The sequence below is a fragment of the Gigantopelta aegis genome, unplaced genomic scaffold (genome assembly GCF_016097555.1).
Source record: "Gigantopelta aegis isolate Gae_Host unplaced genomic scaffold, Gae_host_genome ctg4082_pilon_pilon, whole genome shotgun sequence".
Lineage (NCBI taxonomy): Eukaryota > Metazoa > Mollusca > Gastropoda > Neomphalida > Peltospiridae > Gigantopelta > Gigantopelta aegis.
The window spans coordinates 3,809-22,995 of NW_024533670.1; the positions used below are offsets into that span (position 1 = coordinate 3,809).

General features: G+C 36.1%; 1 pseudogene; it reads right to left on the minus strand.

Annotated features, from left to right (window-relative positions):
• Positions 1–15,511: 15,511 nt before the first annotated feature.
• LOC121392565 lies at positions 15,512–18,670 on the minus strand (annotated as a pseudogene).
• Between the last annotated feature and the right edge of the window lie 517 nt (positions 18,671–19,187).

The window sequence follows — 19,187 nt, forward strand, 5'->3', positions numbered from 1 at the left end:
CAGTGAAATTAAATTCCCACGAAAAATTTATACCCTTACTGTACTCTTTGACAATACATATTTATAATTTAACACCAAATCTTGTAAATTAGATTGTACAATTTAAAGAATGTTGTGACATTATTGGACAGTCACAGTCCCTTGGTTTCATTAAAAAGGAGGAGGAGGGGGGCAGCTATCCACCTAACACCTTTCATTGAGTGGAAAGTGAAACCACATCAATTTACAAAACATCTTTATGTGGTTCTCCACATGTATAGCATGTGGAGACTATTAACATCATTATTATTTATCACTTACAGGTGCACACAGCATGCCCATCCCATTCCCAAATCCAAGATAGAAAACGTCCTGTGAGAACTAATATTTTAAATCCTATTGGCATTATAACAGAACCACGAGACTCCTAACATGGACCATCCGATAAAGTTAGGGATCACAGTTAAAAAGAGGGTGGGTTTACGACCTAATCTATCAGCTGACCAGCCTGCTATACCTCCACCAAATAGTGCACCAAATGGGAGCAATGGCCTATAAATAGGACACAACAATAACATACTTATTATAATCATTATAATCATTATAATCACTCACTACTCCAAATATATCTTCTAAACTTGAATCACGTTTAAAGATTCTATATCATTCAATTTGTTTAACTCTATGAAGAGCAGATGATGGGTAAGCTAGGGTGTACCCCGCAAATAAAGAAGTTAATGCTGCTAATAAAGCAACTATTGTGGTACTCCAAAGACGTTGTGGTCCTTTTATCTCAGCAATAACATCTTTCCATGACTGGATTGGTGTTGGTGACTCTTCAGTGCCTCTGAATAACAATGGAGCTGTTTTCTTGTAGTGCGCAAATTATTATGTCGAGTAATAACGATCTCCAGTACTACTACTTTCACTCACTTCAGAAAATGTTGAGCAGAAAGAAGTGGTTTAGCTTGTTGGACATATCGATTTCTCGAACTCGAAGATTGCGCGCTTAACTCACGTGGGAATGCACCATGCGCAGTCCTTGTATTGTAGCGTTAATGAAGTTATTATACTCTGTCCGAGTTGAGAAAAGCCCCTTATTTTAAAAAAAGGTGTTTTATGCATGGAACTGTAAGGTGAGGTATTTCCTCGCCTGTTAGCGCTGAAGTACGTGTTAAGTGTATTCATTTTTGTTCACGTGGATGTCATGCGAACACACCACGTTTTTTCACGTGCTTGGTAAACATGCCAAGTGGAAAAAGATTGCGATCACAAACAAGGAGGTTGCTGTGAATGTCTATGAATATTTCGAGGAACTTGGCAGGCGCAAACAGACTGAAGGATCTCTGAAACGAAACCTGTGATGCCACAGGACTTTCACGTTCCAGTATCAATCTCACAGTTCTGATGACGAATAATTTTAGACATTTTCATTTTTCCTTTTTTGTCAAAAGGTTTTTTCAAAACCATGTGGCTTTATAGCTGCCAAAATCGCAAAAGGACGATACTGGTTATTATTTTAATAGTAATAAATTGATACAAAGGGATTATTTATTCGTATAATTAAAATTGTAATTTTGGACTTGCCACGTGATAGTCGGCTGACTTTTCGAGGGTGAAAATCGATTTTTGTTATCTGCTTGAAGGTGTGCAATTTCAAGTATGCGAAAGGTATGCCATTCAAATGTATGGAGTTTTATAGTTTGGTACTTTCTCGTAGGGCTAGAGAGCAAAATTTTATATATAAAATGCGCGTTTGCAAGCTGAATCGATTGGTGCAAGTCCCATGTGGATAGCACGTAAAACGGCAAAGTTATTCACACGTCTGGGTGGCTTTTCTCAACTCGGACAGAGTATAATACTTCATTATAAATACACAATGATGGTACTACAATGTCATACACAAATCGAAACTTTTGTAGCATTTGTTGTTCCATTTCTTCCAATTTTTTACCTTTAGTCTCTGGAAGGAATATTACAACAAATAAAGCAGAGAGAACATTGATACCAGCAAATGTCCACCACGCCACATCATCACCAATTTCTCTAGCATAAGATAAATAACATCCTACTACAATGTAGCACACAGCACCAGTTCACAAGTGATAAAAAACACCAAGATAACCACGAACATGTAATGGTATCATTTCTGCAATAAGGACCCACGGTATAGGACCAAATCCAATTGCCAAACCCCATTGCAAATACTATGACAGAGGAACAGCTAAAGAATTGATATTAGAGCAAAACATACACAGTCCTGATAAAACATACTGACACCCATACCAGTTGAACTTAATGCCATTATCAGAGCACTAACAAACAAGAGAATTTTTACGGCCCAAATAAATCAACAAGAAATACAGCAACAAGGGTAAAGAATGTCGCTGTCAACCCCAACAGCAAAGAGAGCAACATATTCAGAATTCTCTCCAAATCCAGCAGTTTTAAAGATGGGTGCTGCATAAAATACTAATGCATTGATACCAGAAAACTGCTGAAAACATCATAACAAATAACATGAGAACAAATGGCAGATAGACATTTCGTTGTTTAACTCCTTCAGAAACTCTCCACTGATAGCTTATGTTGCTGTGACATGGTATCATTTATTTCCTTTAGTTCATTTCCAACATCAAATTTGAGGTCCACGCAACCATTTCCAAACTTTATTAGCTTGTTCTTTATGTCCCTTAACAACCAGAAAACGTGGAGTTTCAGGCACCCATATTATAAATATTGCTAGAATTAGAGTTATACCGCAAGCTACAAAAGCTGTACTGTAGAATGACGTTGATGGTAAAGCCCAACACCATAAAACTAATAATATACCAACATTTAAATCAATTGAGGAAAGGACTGAAAAGTCCTCTTCGAGCAGTGACTGATATTTCTCCTACATAAACCTAGAAGGTGGTAAATTATGCTATTAAGATAATATCTTATCACTTACAGGTGCACACAGCATAGCCCATCCCATTCCCAATCCACCGATAGAAAACGTCCTGTGAGAACTAATATTTTAAATCCTATTGCATTATAACAGAACCATGAGACTCCTAACATGGACCAATCCAATAAAGTTAGGGATACACAGTTAAAAGAGGGTGGGTTTACGACCTAATCTATCAGCTGACCAGCCTGCTATACCTCCACCAAATAGTGCACCAAATGGAGCAATAGCCTATAAACAGATAACAATAACAATACTCATTATAATCACTCGCTCCACTATATATAATAATATAAATAGACACTGCATTGCAATAACAATACTATTTGGAAGTACGCATCTCAAATATATTCTCTAAAACTGATGCCGGCCCCCCATGTTGAAAGACTCGAGTACTATTCAAATTGTTCAAATCTCTAGAAGAGCAGATGAGGGATACCCAGTGTATAACCCCCCTAATAAATGCTGTTAATGAGGTCAATAAAGCAATCAATATGGTACTCCAGAGACGATGAGGTTCCTCTCAGTTCAGCAATAACCTGCCTCCAGGATTGGAACACAGACTTTCATCCTGACAATTGTTATTATTAATCAATGGCGTTTTCTCCAAAGTAGCATTTTTACTATTGTGCTATCAGATGTTATTAACTTTTTGTTCAAGTCCCTCACTCCCCACTGCAACTTTAGCTCCAGTTATGCAATAATTAATATTCATTAGGAAATTAATTCAAAAATATTAAATTCATTTGAAAAATAATAATGTCTAAACTTACCAAAAAAAACAACTCATAATACCAGGCACTATAGCATACCACCGTTGTTAGTGACATGGGTGACCCGCAATGTAATTAATAATAATAATAATAATACAACTCAATTATTTATATTGTTTATATAAGCTCTATTGTAATAGTGGAGTCCTTTCACTTGGTAGTCGCCGTGGATATGTGGGTGGACCATAATTGCCGGGATCAGCATATATGGTAAGACGTTGCTCACATCGACATCAGTAGGTAAACCTGGATAGACATTGTTTCTTTGTTTGTCTTTATAATCCTAGAGTAAGGGTTGTTCATCAGTTACTGAGGAATAAGGAGCTGTGGAGGTTTGTCGAACAATCTTTGACAAGTCCTTGGGATAAGGAGATCTAGTTTTAATTGAAAAATATGGAGGACTAAAAATAAAATATATAACTCATTTTTATTTTTGTCTGTTATACAGAGCTTACAATAAAGCTTAAGAGAAATGGTAAAATATAAGTCATGAGCTGCTCCAATGAAGACCATTGAAAGGTACATTCTAAAATAGTAGACTTCAAAAAGTTGAGATTTGGCAAAGCTAATATGAAAACTCCTAAAAATTAGTGCAAGTGATACCACTTAAAACCTGAAAAAAAGAAAAATATTAAATACATGGAATATATTATAAGAACAGTGGATACAATAATGGTTTATGAATTATAGCATCACAGCCTTCACAGAGATAACTTATTACAGGTTTAACAGATAGTGTGATCAACATACGAGCTTCCAATGTTAGCGAGAGCATCTTTTGCTCTCGAGTCGAGTCGAGTCTCTTTCTTAGACGAGATAAACCAGCGAACAATATGGGAACAAAATTCAACAGCAATACCAACTGTCATAACCAGTTTACTAAAGATTACAGCATTAGCATTGATACCAGCAAATGACAGACTCCACCCATGTGAACTAGGATCATAAATACCACTGAAATGATAATAAGGCGCCCCAAATATTAAGTCCTAACATAGCTACTGTAACCAGGAAGACAGCAACTGCAAGAAAATATATCATATCAATACAAAAGTCAATTATTATTAATTACAGGGATTTACCATTGATAACATAGTAATGACTCGTCAACTTAAACTAAATAAAATGCATCAAGGATGTTAACTTAATTACTAGGGACCTCACCCATCTATAATCCCATAATTGGTTACCACTAATAAATGCATTTAATCTTTAGGGACGTACCCATTGACAATCCAATATTGATGGCCATATCAGATACTATATGGAGATATTGTTCATAATAACATAAAATACACTGTAAGCAAAGACTGGATGATCTAGTGTTTTGGTTAAGTTGGCAGAGAGAATACGAGCTTGTTTACAAAGCATCAATAAAATCTGAGGAATCTTTTAAGATGTATGAAAGGTCATGACGTAAGATGCTACCAATAAACAAAGAAAGAGATCATTATATTACTACTAATGACATCATTGTCACTTACCTTCTATTACATTTAGTGTGTAAATGGATTTTAACAGCCCGAGTTATAAGCGGCATGACCAGCAGCTGCACAATTAGTAGTTGGATTGGCAGTAAGAAGTGATAAGATTATTTAAAAATTGAGTTGAATTAGGTTTTAGTTTGACCCGGAGGCAAACAATGGATACAGCTGCTATTAAAACCTAATATATAAAAATAAAACAGTAATTAAACAGAGTCCTCCTCTTACTGTCAACTGGATTATCACATCTTTTCGTGGGGGTCACCGGGGCATGACCACAAACACGGACTAGTAGGGTCTAACCACTCATATAAGAGTCTAACCAATAGAAGGAGTCTCAGCAATTCTAGAACTAAAGGGAAGATCCTTTCATTGTTAGAGTAAAATAAAAAATTTTACAATTGAGGAAATCTAGAAAGCGACAGCTATTTGTGTACCAAGAGAATACGAATCACAATCGAACCAGAAACAGATCAACTGTTGATTTTTACTTGAAGTATAATTGTAGCCATTTTTGATCACAAAATAAACTGGAGAGGTCCAATTATGTAGATAAGCGTTGAGGTCAGCAAAATAATTTGTAAAGTATGAATCCTATTAAAGAAATTATTAATTCAATTCAATTATATTCTCCTTGTTACTTTAGGGCAGTGCTAATCTTTTGATCCACCAGACGGTGTTCTAACCAAGGAATAGCTGCTAGGGTACAAAAGAATGTCAATCCAAAACACAAAGAGCTACAAAAGACAACATTAATATTATAAAATCCATGGAACACAATGAACATACCCAAATGGTCTAGCATAACGATGCAGTACAATATATTTTGTCCCATATTTTTCTTCATAAATATCAAGCAAAAAAAGATGCTATCTTTATGGCGGACATCAGGAAGTTCAGATTTTATCCAATTTGAAACAACAAGCTAGGTCAACACGAAACGCCCTCTGTCTTCTAGCATCAAGTGACACACACTTACAAGAGCTGATATCTGTAACAAAAAGGATATATATTTAGTTGAATGGATGTGATGATGATAATACCTGTAGTAGGAAGTTAAAGAACACAGCAACACCAGCATAGAGAGAGAATTGCTCTGACAGCTCGGCATACCTGATATGGCTCCCAGTAAGAAGGCAGCTGATTCTGATTGTAGAAGTTAACAATAAAGATGGAGCCACTTCAGCTACCGCACGTTCCAATCAATTGATTTACGGTAAATTAGGAGAAGTGCGCTCAAACACGCTACAGTGATGTAAACTATTAAAAATCATTAATAATAATACTGGGCATACCTCATATGAATGTACCAATATGAACCAGATTATCAAACACCACACGCCAATACTAAAAATGGCACAAATTCCAAAATAATCAAACGAAGCCTCTGACTTTAAGATATAACTCAAAAAACCTAATGACGCACCACTGCTACTATTACAATGAATACCCAAAGAAACCTAACATCACCTTTAAATCAACCTAGAGTAATAGATCAAAATGACACACACCACACACCACACACACTCACCAAGAGTGTCCATAAACTTCGAATATGGCCCAAGAAGACAGCAATATATACAAACATTACTATATAACTGATCGCTATGGTAAACAACCATCTGTACGACTCTCTCTATGATTTCATCAGTAATAGCACGCTACAAAAGAAGACTTGATCACATGATCCATTACTCATTTGTCACATGATAATGATGACATCTCTCATTGTTGGATGGTTAATAATTCTACATGTTGTACAGTTCAGTCCACTACTTTCCAATAATCATAGAGGAGTCATTATTAACTAGTTACTAAACTAGCTCACACCACCTCAGCATTAAATGATATTGTGATATTGTCTCCTTTAAAGTTTTTCAAATATTCTAACAATTTTTCCTCCCATGCTTTAGCTCTATCATATCTTAATCATTGACATGATTCTTAACAATAAATGTTATTATCATTATGTAGCATTATTCATAATCGTTTCCATGACAGAGAAAATATTCACATCAAATGCAATGGACAATCATGACATCATTATTATACTTACCTGTAAAAACCACAAAAGCAGTATTTGGATCCACAGGCCCGCCATATTGTCCAAGACATGGGAACTGATTACTTACATTTTTTTGCAGAGATTTTGTCGATAGTTGCTGTTGGGATTCCTACAACATATATTATATTGTGTAATGACAATAGATAGAACTTACCTTGTAAATAATGGAAATGATATGATGCATTGTAAGTTGAATCAAAGCCATCAACTTCAACAGTTAGTAATTTCTCAAGATCATTCTGGAAATAGTTAAAGATACTTTCAATAGTACAATTGTATTATCAGGTGTTAGTGGTTTAAACAGATGTCTTCTAACGTTACATTTTCTACAATACTACCATCTTTGTCATAAAGTGGGGCAACAATATTGGAGAGGTTATTTTGAAGGTAAAAAGCTTTCTACGAGGATTTCCTTTTCGTAGACAGGGCCAAAAGACCAAACTCCTATTTGATCACCTCCAAGAGTTATATTATATCCACGAATGTTTGGTTTAACTGTGATAATCACTTGTTCAGTACGATAGAAGGGAGAGAAATGAGTGTCAAAAATAGTCCTTTTCGTTGTCTAGCTCGAATGCTGGGAGAAGACCATAATTTCACTGGATCAGTTGTAACATAAAGAATATGACACCACAACCAAGTGCCACCCATAGCCCAGAGATACAGGTAACACTATAAACCAAAATTTTGAAGCAAAACTCCCCATCGATAAAAATTGATTTATGACAAAATCCATCCGTGCTCCAACTTGAGCCATAGGCAAAACAGGGAGCACATATTAACACTTCAGATGTTTTGGGAGTAACATCATCATTAATACTAACAGAAGACGTTCTCGAATCTTCTCCATCACTCAATACTTCTTTCTCTTTAGTTAAAACAGCATATAACAGCATGAAGCAAATCCTAACAGAGACAGTAGTGCTCCAAAGATAGATATAATTGTCGATACAGCCCACATATCCATGAACTCCCATGAGGGCGTTAGGAGGCGGAGGACATATTTTTTTTTACGTGGACAATCAGTGCAGCTACAGGCAAGACCACTCTCGACATCGTCACAAAGCTACAAGAGAGCGGTTATAGATTCCATATTAGGGTGAGCAGGATGGTTTTGTTTTTATTACGTCATCTTAAATGGTGCTTGATTGTAATCTTTGTACAGGATCACCCATAAAATTAAACCCATTCGATAATTACATTTGTTAGGACCACACATCAGAGACAAACCTTCCCAGAGGTCTGAGGATAAGCCACATTCATACATGAATTATACAAACCTTTCACCATAATTCCCTTCATAATATACATCAACTTCTTTAGGTATGTTAGTTTTTCAAAGTTTTTTATCTTCACCTTTTTATGGCGTAATTTGATCTCCCCCTTGCAAATAGTTAGTAGGATCAATATGAAGGACATATTGGGATCCATGTTGTGTAACAAAAATGCTTTAAAAAAATTGCTATTACAAGCTGGGCAGCGACTTAATAATGCCTGAGCAGTCTCTTTTATTTGACCCTTCAAGTTTTCAATTTGAGCCCATTACAACAAACACGAGGGTTATCGCCTTCCAGTAGCCAACGGACAGGTTCGTTTAAGAGCTTCACTAATTCAGTATCATTGGCTAGGTCTTTAGCTAAACCATTATAATAACAGTTGTACATTTTTCCTGTAGGGGTTCTTTGTACACTCGCCATACCAAGTACAGTAACCAGCTTTAGCCTGAAAATTAAAAGTTCTGTCTATTTACTTAAAGGTGTCAAGAATAATTCATCTTATATACTGGTTGGACAAGGTTGCAAGAACGAGAGAGAGTGATCTATATATGTGGAGAGAAAAGAGATTAAACAAGATTTAACTTGGCCAGTAGCTACATGTATGTAGGGAAGGAAATGACCACCTGCAGAAGGTATCATAATCAGGCCACAATAGATTCAAGTTTGATTAACGGTTTGACTAGTTTTTTACTCCCTCTGTTGGCCAGAGTGCTTGTAATCTTAGTCGCTTGGCTACTCTCGTTTTAGTGATTTTTACTTACATTCCAACATATTTCTCTCATTCTCTAGCACATATAAACTTACATGAAACAAGCTATCATCCAAATAACCTAATGAACCACCGCCATTGTACTAATCCACCCATCTCTTTATCGCGACTATTGTGAGAGAAGGAAATATTAAAAAAGCAACTTATTATCTTAAGAATTTGTTATTTTCTTACCTTTACAGACAGGGCGACAGTTGAAAAGGAGGATACGTTAACTGTGCCTCACTGGTGACTTGTTTTAATATTATGTAATCTGCCGATCTCGTGACGTAGGATGATAAGAATCCTCTGATCGGGGCGATAGTTCCCATAAAGGAAGTGACTATTTTAAATAGTATAATTCCGTATACTGTACTAGATCGGACACTTTTAAATTTAAGTCTTTTACTCAGAAAAATCAGTAAATAACAATGTTAATTTTATTATTAATAGCAATCAATTAGGCCTATACACGGATATTTTACTGGAAAGTTACTTTGTAGCAACAGCTAGTATAATAGTGACATCTATGAAACTGAAAATACTCGGCACTAATAATATAACCAGGTCAAACAAGTTTCACAAACCTGTGTCGGCAGAAATATTCAATTATTTTACTGGAAAGTATTTTATAACAACGCTAGAAATAGCGACATCTGTAAGAATGACAAAATACACTATGAATAACAATAAAACCAGTCAAACAAGTTTCACAAACCTGTTGCCACTGCTATCATTTGCGTATGAGAGAACAATAAAGAGAGAGTAACTTATCACAATTGTATTGGAAGTAATCCATATTCCATGGGGGGGGGGGAATCATGGGGGATGATGGCTAAACGTGATTGCTAAACACGGGTATTTCTATGCAACTTGGTGGACAGAACACGTCCAATAATTGTGTATTAGAGTGAGCCAGTCACCTCCTGCTTGAATTATTTTCTGTATAAATTGATAGGACAATATAGATACTGTATTATGTAGTACCTTTATTGATGTTATTAGGACACACCCTAAATCAATGGGAGATTATAGTCATTAAAAAAAAAAAAACAAATACCAGAATTCCACAAACATAGTGTGTACTGGAAGAACCAATGCAAACGGTACTAGCAGACAGTGCAATTAGCGGGGGAACCAGTGAGACCACTTTAGGCAATATATTTATAGGTATGCTAATAATACACTGCTTGAGCAAGAAAAAAACAATAATATAGTCTATCATTATAACAATTACGTACATTGTATATAATAGTATGAACTCCATGTAAAGAGAGAGAACAAAGATTATAGTTAACAAATAGTAGTTCTCAATCTCCATTCATTCTCCTTATAATTTGTGTCATTGTTTAATGTTGACTTTATAAATTTGACTAGGACTAGTGTTGAAGAAAATCTTTTAAATTGGCATCCAGTTGCGTTGGTAATCAACTGAAGGATTGAATATAAAAAGCATTAAAAGTTGACTTGCGTGTGTCACATAATCAAACACAGTATGATTAACACATATGGACTGTTGGGGGAGAGAGAGAGAGAGAGAAAGAGAGAGAGGAGAGAGAGAGAGAAGAGAGAGAGAGAGAAGAGAGAGAGAGAGAGAGAGGAGCGAGAGAGGAGAGGAGGAGAGGGAGAAGAAAGCGAGAGACCCGATTATGGATACATAGGTAATGATTTGTTACCTTTAGCAAATCCAGCCCATACATTGTAGCTTCATAATTCCATCAAATGAAGTAGTACAGCTGCGAATGTTTTTATTCCGGGGATCACGTGATGAGAATATCTTACAAATTATATAAGTCAGAAATAGTCTTATGTAATATGTACCTTTACAATAATGAAGATGAAAAGTTGCATTAAACGTCTTGTTGACCCAAAATCTCTCTTTCACATATCTCAAGTTTACTATGGAGTTTGAAAATATTTAAAGACACTCTTGATCATACAATTCACTCCAATCAGTTTGTAACATATATCCTTATAGTGACACTGCCAAATTAGTTGTAATGGTGCTGTGTGTAAATAAAAGGCTTTCCAGTAACACCTCTCCGATTGAAAACAGGACCAAATGTCATATTCCTATATCATCCTGAAGTCACATTATAACTGCAGTAAAGTTAGGAGCAGTAATAATCAATTGTACTGAAAGGTTGAGAAGTTGTGGAGTCATTCCTTGTTACATTCTATAGTTCTCTGATATGATGTATGTTCTCCTACTGCTATAGTCCAGCTGTATCAAACAAATCCAAAATAATAGTTGTAGGATGATACTATAGTATAACCATACCACTAGTAAATAAGTTCTGGTGAGGATTATCTTGATTATTAGAATTCTTTCTTCTTTAGAGATTGTCCCAGTTTAATGGTTTATAAAACCGGTATAGTATACAAACAAATGTGAGACAAAAACTAGAACAACACATACTACATTAAGATAATAGGGAGCTTGTCGACATTGTCTTCCGATATAAGGTCATATGATAATCCATTGTCTGGTTGTTACAAGGTTGGAAGAGACATCTATACAGTACAAGCCAACCCACTCTTTACATCATTACATTATATACAGTAGTGTTCAATGGAGATATACATCTGAGTATTGTTAGTGATGTTGAAATGATGAAAAACGGACTTTGGTTGTAATTTTATGATGGATCACCAAGAAACTGTAGCCCTGTGAAATGTTACAAGGACGAGATATAGGACACATTAATCAATAGCATTAGTACAAAGTTGCTGGCAAGTGGAAGTTTGAAATCTTTACATGAATTGTATAATTATGTCAGTCAAATGTGATTGCCAACTAAAACACATCTAATGCTTCAATGTAATGTAACTGCTTGAATCAATTGAACATTTGACAAGTTTGGGCTCAAAATAAACTTTGATTAGATCACACCTTACAACCCACATAATAAGTCATCAAATTGTGATAGCAAGCTGCCCCCCTTTCTCCATCCTGCAGTGACTTAAAAATGCATAAAAACTTTTGTGAAAACCATGTAGAATATGTGCTTGCTGATAATACAACACACTGGTGGCTCATTAAGATGGACACATCTCTTTTAGAAACTATTTAAATTTGGATCATCACGAGCATTAATTGCAGGGCCATTGTAATAACCGAGGTAAGTTTTCCTGTTTGATAATTAACAAAATCACTTTGACCTCTCATAATACATATCCTTCTCCATGTTGAATATTAAGCTGGGGGGTCCGTGCCGTTTAGAAATTCCCGTAAGACTTACATTGATAAGTAAGTAGTATGGATATTAAAATCAATATAATACTTACAAATGATATTGTATAAAAAATACAGCTGCTACAAACAGACTAGACATCTGGTGATATTAAGGGGAATAACCCTGTTAATATATTTTTTTTAAGGGGTGATACATTTACAATATAAATATAATTCTAAATCTTTAATATAATATAATTCTAAATCTTAACAAAACAGGTGACATTGACAAGAGTATATCATGATCATGACTGACTTTGAATACTGCGTGACATCATGAATCGACAATATGAGGTATGGACAGATGGCACATTGCTACTAGCATAAACAATTAAAGTAGAAGAGGTTTCTTTGCAGGCTACCTAGAACCACACTAGTTGCTCCAAATGACCTGGAAAAAAAAAACTAGAAACACATGATATTTTGTATTTGCTGCTTCCAAATGCTTCCACACCCCCCCAATGTCAGTGTACAAAATCGAAGGTCATCCAGATTGTTCATGTAGTTGATTTAGCTATCTTCTAGATAACCAACTACAAAATGAAGTATACTGCTAGTCTGGAGATGAGACCAGGAAATCATCATTATTAATTTCACATTAAAGTAGGGTGTTACTTGCAGGCTGACTAGTCACTTAAAATAAAAAATTAAATATTGCTTCTACTAAAAACCTAAACGAGGGGGTAGCGAATGATGCAGGGGACTGTTGGTATATATAAGTTTACTGAGGATATCTCAAGAGCTGGGTGGTTGGGAAGGAAGTAATGAGGATGAGGAAATGAATCTGACCTAGCTACTTTTATGTTCAGTTTCATTTGCTAAACGTCACCATCTACTAAATTGCGAAAAAGCAGGCAGCCACACCCTCCCCTCACTACGTTCTCACAGGATTAGCCACAAAGGGTTAAATAAGGAGTTAGCTTAAAAGTCTAAACCTTACACCCACCCATTCATGGAAGCAACTGTTCCATGTCCTAATGATGATGAGGCTGTAAGGCTACTAATGATGATGCAACACAGTGTAAGCAAGTGAGCCATTTATTAACTACCTCTATAGTGACCCCACCCTTGGTAGATATGCAGTTGACAGAGGATATTGGGATGATAAATACATTAAATGTTTTTGTCGAACCTCAGACTCGAAATCTCCCTGAAAATCAGTCGAGGTTTCTCTGAAAAGTTTTGTAATAATTTAAATTTTGAAGCAACAGGTTATTACGGCTCGAGTGAAAAGCATTCAACTGCTTTTATATAAATTCTTAACAATGATATCAGTGACTGTCAGTGATCAAATTAGGTGATGGATTTGATACGAACATTATTGGTATTGCGAGACCAAAATCTTAGTCCAAAAAATTTATGTTGACGTAGATTTCACTGAAGTTACAAGTCGTAAATTCACATTATAAAGTACGTTATATGTACAAGGACTATGTATACTTTTTGCCTTCTTGTTCAGAACTAAGACAGCATTATTGATCATACTTGAAGAGGGACCAGTTGAAAATAAGTGAGTTGAATGAAAATAATAATCTATAATTAATTAGGGGTGGTATTCATAGGTAAAGAGGAGTTACCGTCTATGCAGTATTATGTAATATCATGGACTTACGGAAAACTGATAGCTTTCTGAGAAATTAATGAAAGTAGGCGGTCAATGTACGTAAGTGTCTCTTCAATGTGTATTGTCAATCAGTTGTATTTAGACGTCCCTACCTTCTTCTTAACTGAGTGTGTTTGGTCTTATGGAGCCAAAGTCAACTTTAAATAGACTTCGTTGGATTGGAACAGACCTTTCAACACTGTCTCTTATAAATTATGAACCAGTATGTCCATTGTGTTGACCACACCCCCTTATTACATATTCGATCAACAGATAACTCCACATGATCGATTTGGTCAGACAATGATGACGCAACTTCAAGACATCGAGGTTGTTCTCTTTAGGAATTGATGCCTGTCCAGATTTGGTAGCCCAGGTAAATAAACAAGTTATGAATATTATTAGTTTTAATGATTCAGAAAAAAGATTTTCTTGATTGTGGGTGGAGTCACCAGTTGGCCTTAGATATGGCACAAGTGTATTCACTATACCTAAGGATGGGATGTTGCCAGGTAAGTGTGATAATCACATGATGATCTGTGATCTTTGTTCTGCAGAATAGAGAAGCTGGATCTTTTAGATGAAGAGAATTTTTTATAACACAATTATTTACAACAGCATATATTAAGTTGTGGTTTTAATGATATTCATCGTCTAGGTAAGAGTCCCAGTAACCATGGTTACCACATATGATGTGCATTACAGGTTTAGAAAGAATTAAAATATCTGAACCAGTACGAAAGTAATTCACTGATTAAATAATGGTTTTGAAGGGTTTGTGTTACCAATGGTATATGGCATCCAGTATGTTTCTGCCATTTTGGATATCTTTAGACACAGCACACCATTTTTCTCCATGACGAGGCTCAGCTTGAACACATCTCTTGACAACCTCCTCTGTTGAGACTATTAATCTGATTAAGTCATGTGATCTAGGTAGAAGAGCCACACCCACTTAATTACCTCAGTACCATGTAGTAATTCAAACTTATAAATAATAGGCCCAGATATCGCCAAGCATCAGGATCAATTTTTTTTTCGATTGCTCTTATAAACCATTCACGACATTTGTTCGTTTGCCTTTCTGTCCAGAAGAGTTATGCAAGCCACCACCCATTAATTCACCACAAAGACCACACCTACTTACTTTGCTACTGCCAACAAGACTTGAAATCATGTTCCATTTCTTTAATGCATAAACACTCTTTCTCTTGGTTTTCCTTGAGGGCGTGGCTCCATAAAAATAGACTCCGCCCATAGAATACCAGAATTTGGACATTCCTGAAGAGCTTTTGCCATCAAATTTAGTGCTATTGCTTTTCTATCTCCCTTTCATTTCTACCCTGATAGGCCTCTAACCTATAATTAATATAATGATAGTATATTGACTTTTATCAACTGACAGAGCTCGGGACTTTGAGGATCTTCAATCTGGGACTTTCCAATATAGCTCTAGCCTTTGTAGGTGTCAGCTTTCTCTTCCAGTCGTGATGACAATATCCTAATGGTAAAGAGTGAGGACATTTTTTAAGCTATACAAACAACACACATTAGCACACTATGTAGTTTACCCAAACTTACAGCTTTAGTATATTTTCTCTGGCTTCATCAAAAAGTCCTTGTTGTTCTTGAATTTGTCCTAACATCATCCACAATTTAGCAAAGTCACTATGTTTAAGTAATGCTTCATGTACTAAAGTAATGGCTGTCATTCCACATGACAATAAGATGTTATATAAATAGATGCTCTACTTTATCAATGTTACCTAGTACCATTCTAACTTTACTGATTTCATCATAACGCGTGCTGTACCGGCACTAGCCAAGCTTTTCTAACAATATACGAGCTCGCTCGAATTCGTTGTTCTCACTTTCCAGTTTGACAGCTGCTAACCAAATCTCTTCACTGTTAGGATTACTTGAAATGCTAACGACAGGATTGATCTTGCGCAGGAACATCACCCTAAGTATCATTATATATATAGTATAGTGACTGATGTAAAGTCTTACCGCTAGCCATTTTGATTTAGCTGCCATTAGCCAAAGGATTCAGCTTTAGGACAATTTTGGACAGCTTTTTGTAATAGATTTTCAATGATTCTCGTGTCCCGGGTTCTTTTCAAAATATGCTGCTCTCAACCAAATAATCTTTCTGTTTAGGAAATATCTTTAGTGTGTGGGGATAGATTGCTCTAGCACATTCGTAAGCTTCTTAGCAGTACACTAAATGGGAGGAGTCAGTAATGAATTGGTTACCATGGCAACATACACTCTCAGCATCTTCAATCCATTTGGTCCATACGATTTCTTCCTCCACCCCATATCCAATGACTGAACGACTCAAATGACCAATCAGAATACAGTAGCACATGATATTCAAAGTATTACATGATGGATCCCCCCCCCCCCCCCCCCCATGTGGATTATTATGTAATACTCACATGATAGCCTGTGCAGTATGTATTTGAAACCAGTTTATTACCACTCTTAGCATCTTTGATCCATTGATTCTTGTTGATTTCAACACCATTTGCTTGGAGAGATCCAATAGCTAAATGAATGGAATTAAATAGAATAGAGAGTATGGATAAATTGAGGAACTTACCTCTCTCAATAATTTTTCCAACCATATGATAATTTCTTGTGACTCTTCCAGTTTAGCAGCAGTTATCCAATCTCTTTCTGTCGGTAGGTATACTTTCACGGCTTATTTAGACTTTACGAACTTTCGAGCATTATAATAATTCTCCAAACGAGCAAGAGCAACCATAACTATATAGATACACCCACTCAATTAATAACACACCCACCTCAATTAACAATACCTCTGTACACTTGCTGGACAACACTCCACGCTCGTCCCAATAAGATCCTAGCATCATCAGGTTCTTCTAACTCCACAGCCTCTTTCCAAAGTCGAACAGACGTGGGATATTCTCCAAAGCCTTCCTACGGACACGTCTTTTAGCAGCTGTCTCTACTTCTAGTTCAACAGCCTTTTATCAAATCTTGACAAGATTGTGGCATATGACGTATAGCTTGTGCTACAACTAACTTTGCATTGTCTGGAGGCTAAGTAGATTATATACTATTATAATACAATTATATGTTAGTTACCTGTAGTCTTATTGGACTCCACCCATACATCTTCATTTTTTTGGGCCACACATCACATCCTTCATAATAAATTTCTTGCTGTTTGCATTCGACCAGTCACTTCTTCAAGACGAGCAGCTGCAATCCATCCAGGGGCGTGTTAGGATTAGTGGTAATAACTGATTTTTAATAGTAAGCGAGCCTTTTAACATCACTGAGGAAAGAGAGAGAGAGAGAAGAGAGAGAGGAGAGATGCATACAATTATTGAATTCAATATCTTACTTAATATCTCCAGTTGTTTGAGGTGTAATAGAATTTAAATCAGTCAAATAACCTTTTGGATCTACAACAGTTTGACCCAGAAACTGAGTCTGAAACCTACAAAGACTGAGACTAAAACAACTAGACTCATACCCCAATACCAACCTGATCTAATTTAATACTCAACATGGAATTACGAGCCTCTCCAATTTGGTTAAGATCGATACGTGATGAAGTAGCAAAACCAGGTGTGACTGTACCGGGAGTAATAGACATGACCCCTGGATAAGGAGTTGCCAATCCCTAACACTGCTGTCGTTTGTCTAGTGAAGTAAAGACCCAGTACTATTAGCAGCTCTTTGTATAATGGCGTCAGGAACTGGTGTATATCTGTGAGATAAAGAAATGGCTTCTAGAAGGGAGGGTGTAGTGACTTACCTGTCAGGTCGAATATGAGCATTTCTTTTGTTTTTTGTTCCTTGCGTCACCAACTTCAGGGATATTAAGCCATTCATCATCAGATACATTAGATAATTGACGCTAATATATTATAATACAATTAAGTCTTCCAAGTCCTGACTTACCTTGAGGTCGGAGAATTGCTGCTGAATCTTTGGTCGTTCTTGAGATACTACTTCTCAATCTCTTCTTGAAACTTTTTCTCTCGTCTTTCTTTTTCTGTCATCCATTCTCATATCAATAGAATCGTATATATTGTCAGCTTCAATGTCATCAGCTTCATAAGGTCCAGATGAAAACAAACTGCCACCATAACCAGAGAACTAGAGAGAGACATACAAGAGGTTTAATATTGACTGTATTCTCTTCTAACCTCGTCATAGTTAGCATCATTTAGATCTTCTTCTTCGTCTTGATTATCGTCCTCGTTATCTTCATGGGGGGGCGAGCTTTTTTTGTAATCGAGCATGTCGTTCATCGTAAGTACAAACAAGGATTTTACAAATATAACTTTATAAGTAACTCACGGAACATCAGTGCTTCACGGGCTGGACCAATATCTGAACGAGTCGTGAAACCAGTAGCTCTAAGGGTTAAAATGTGCATTATTAGAATGTAACATGTCTTGTTCATCAGGTGGTCACTCTTACCCTCTTCAAGACCCTGGGACATAACCTGGAGGTGCTGGTTGGTTTATAAAAGCTTTTCGTTTTCTACTGATCATAGAAATAGACATAATGACTAACTGTGAGAAAACGTATCTTAATACTTAGTATACGGACTTGAATTTTTAATTACTATTTCCCAATATTATTTCTGTACAAATTTCAAAGCGTTTCCGTTTACATCCGTAAACTAAGTATGGCTACCACGTGGTCTTGCTTGAGGACTCTTCTTTCAAAAGGAGCAAAATGTGGTATATCTAAAAAGCTTTCCTCCAAACAATGTAAGTCTCTATTTAGCCAATATTTAATGATAATACCACATAGGGACTAAATTACCATATATGGAAAGTACACCCTGAAAAGTAATGGAAGCATTGTCCTCAAAACAAACCGTTGTTGCCTTGGAAACCACTATAGTAACACATGGCATGCCATATCCTATTAATATACAGTAAGTAATCCTTAAAAATTCTAAATTATATAAATTTGTAATAGGACAGCTAGATCTGTAGGAGATGGATATTGTGCGATAGCATGATGTTGTTCCCAGCAACCATTGGTGTCCTTGAGGGGGAAGATTCATGTTGG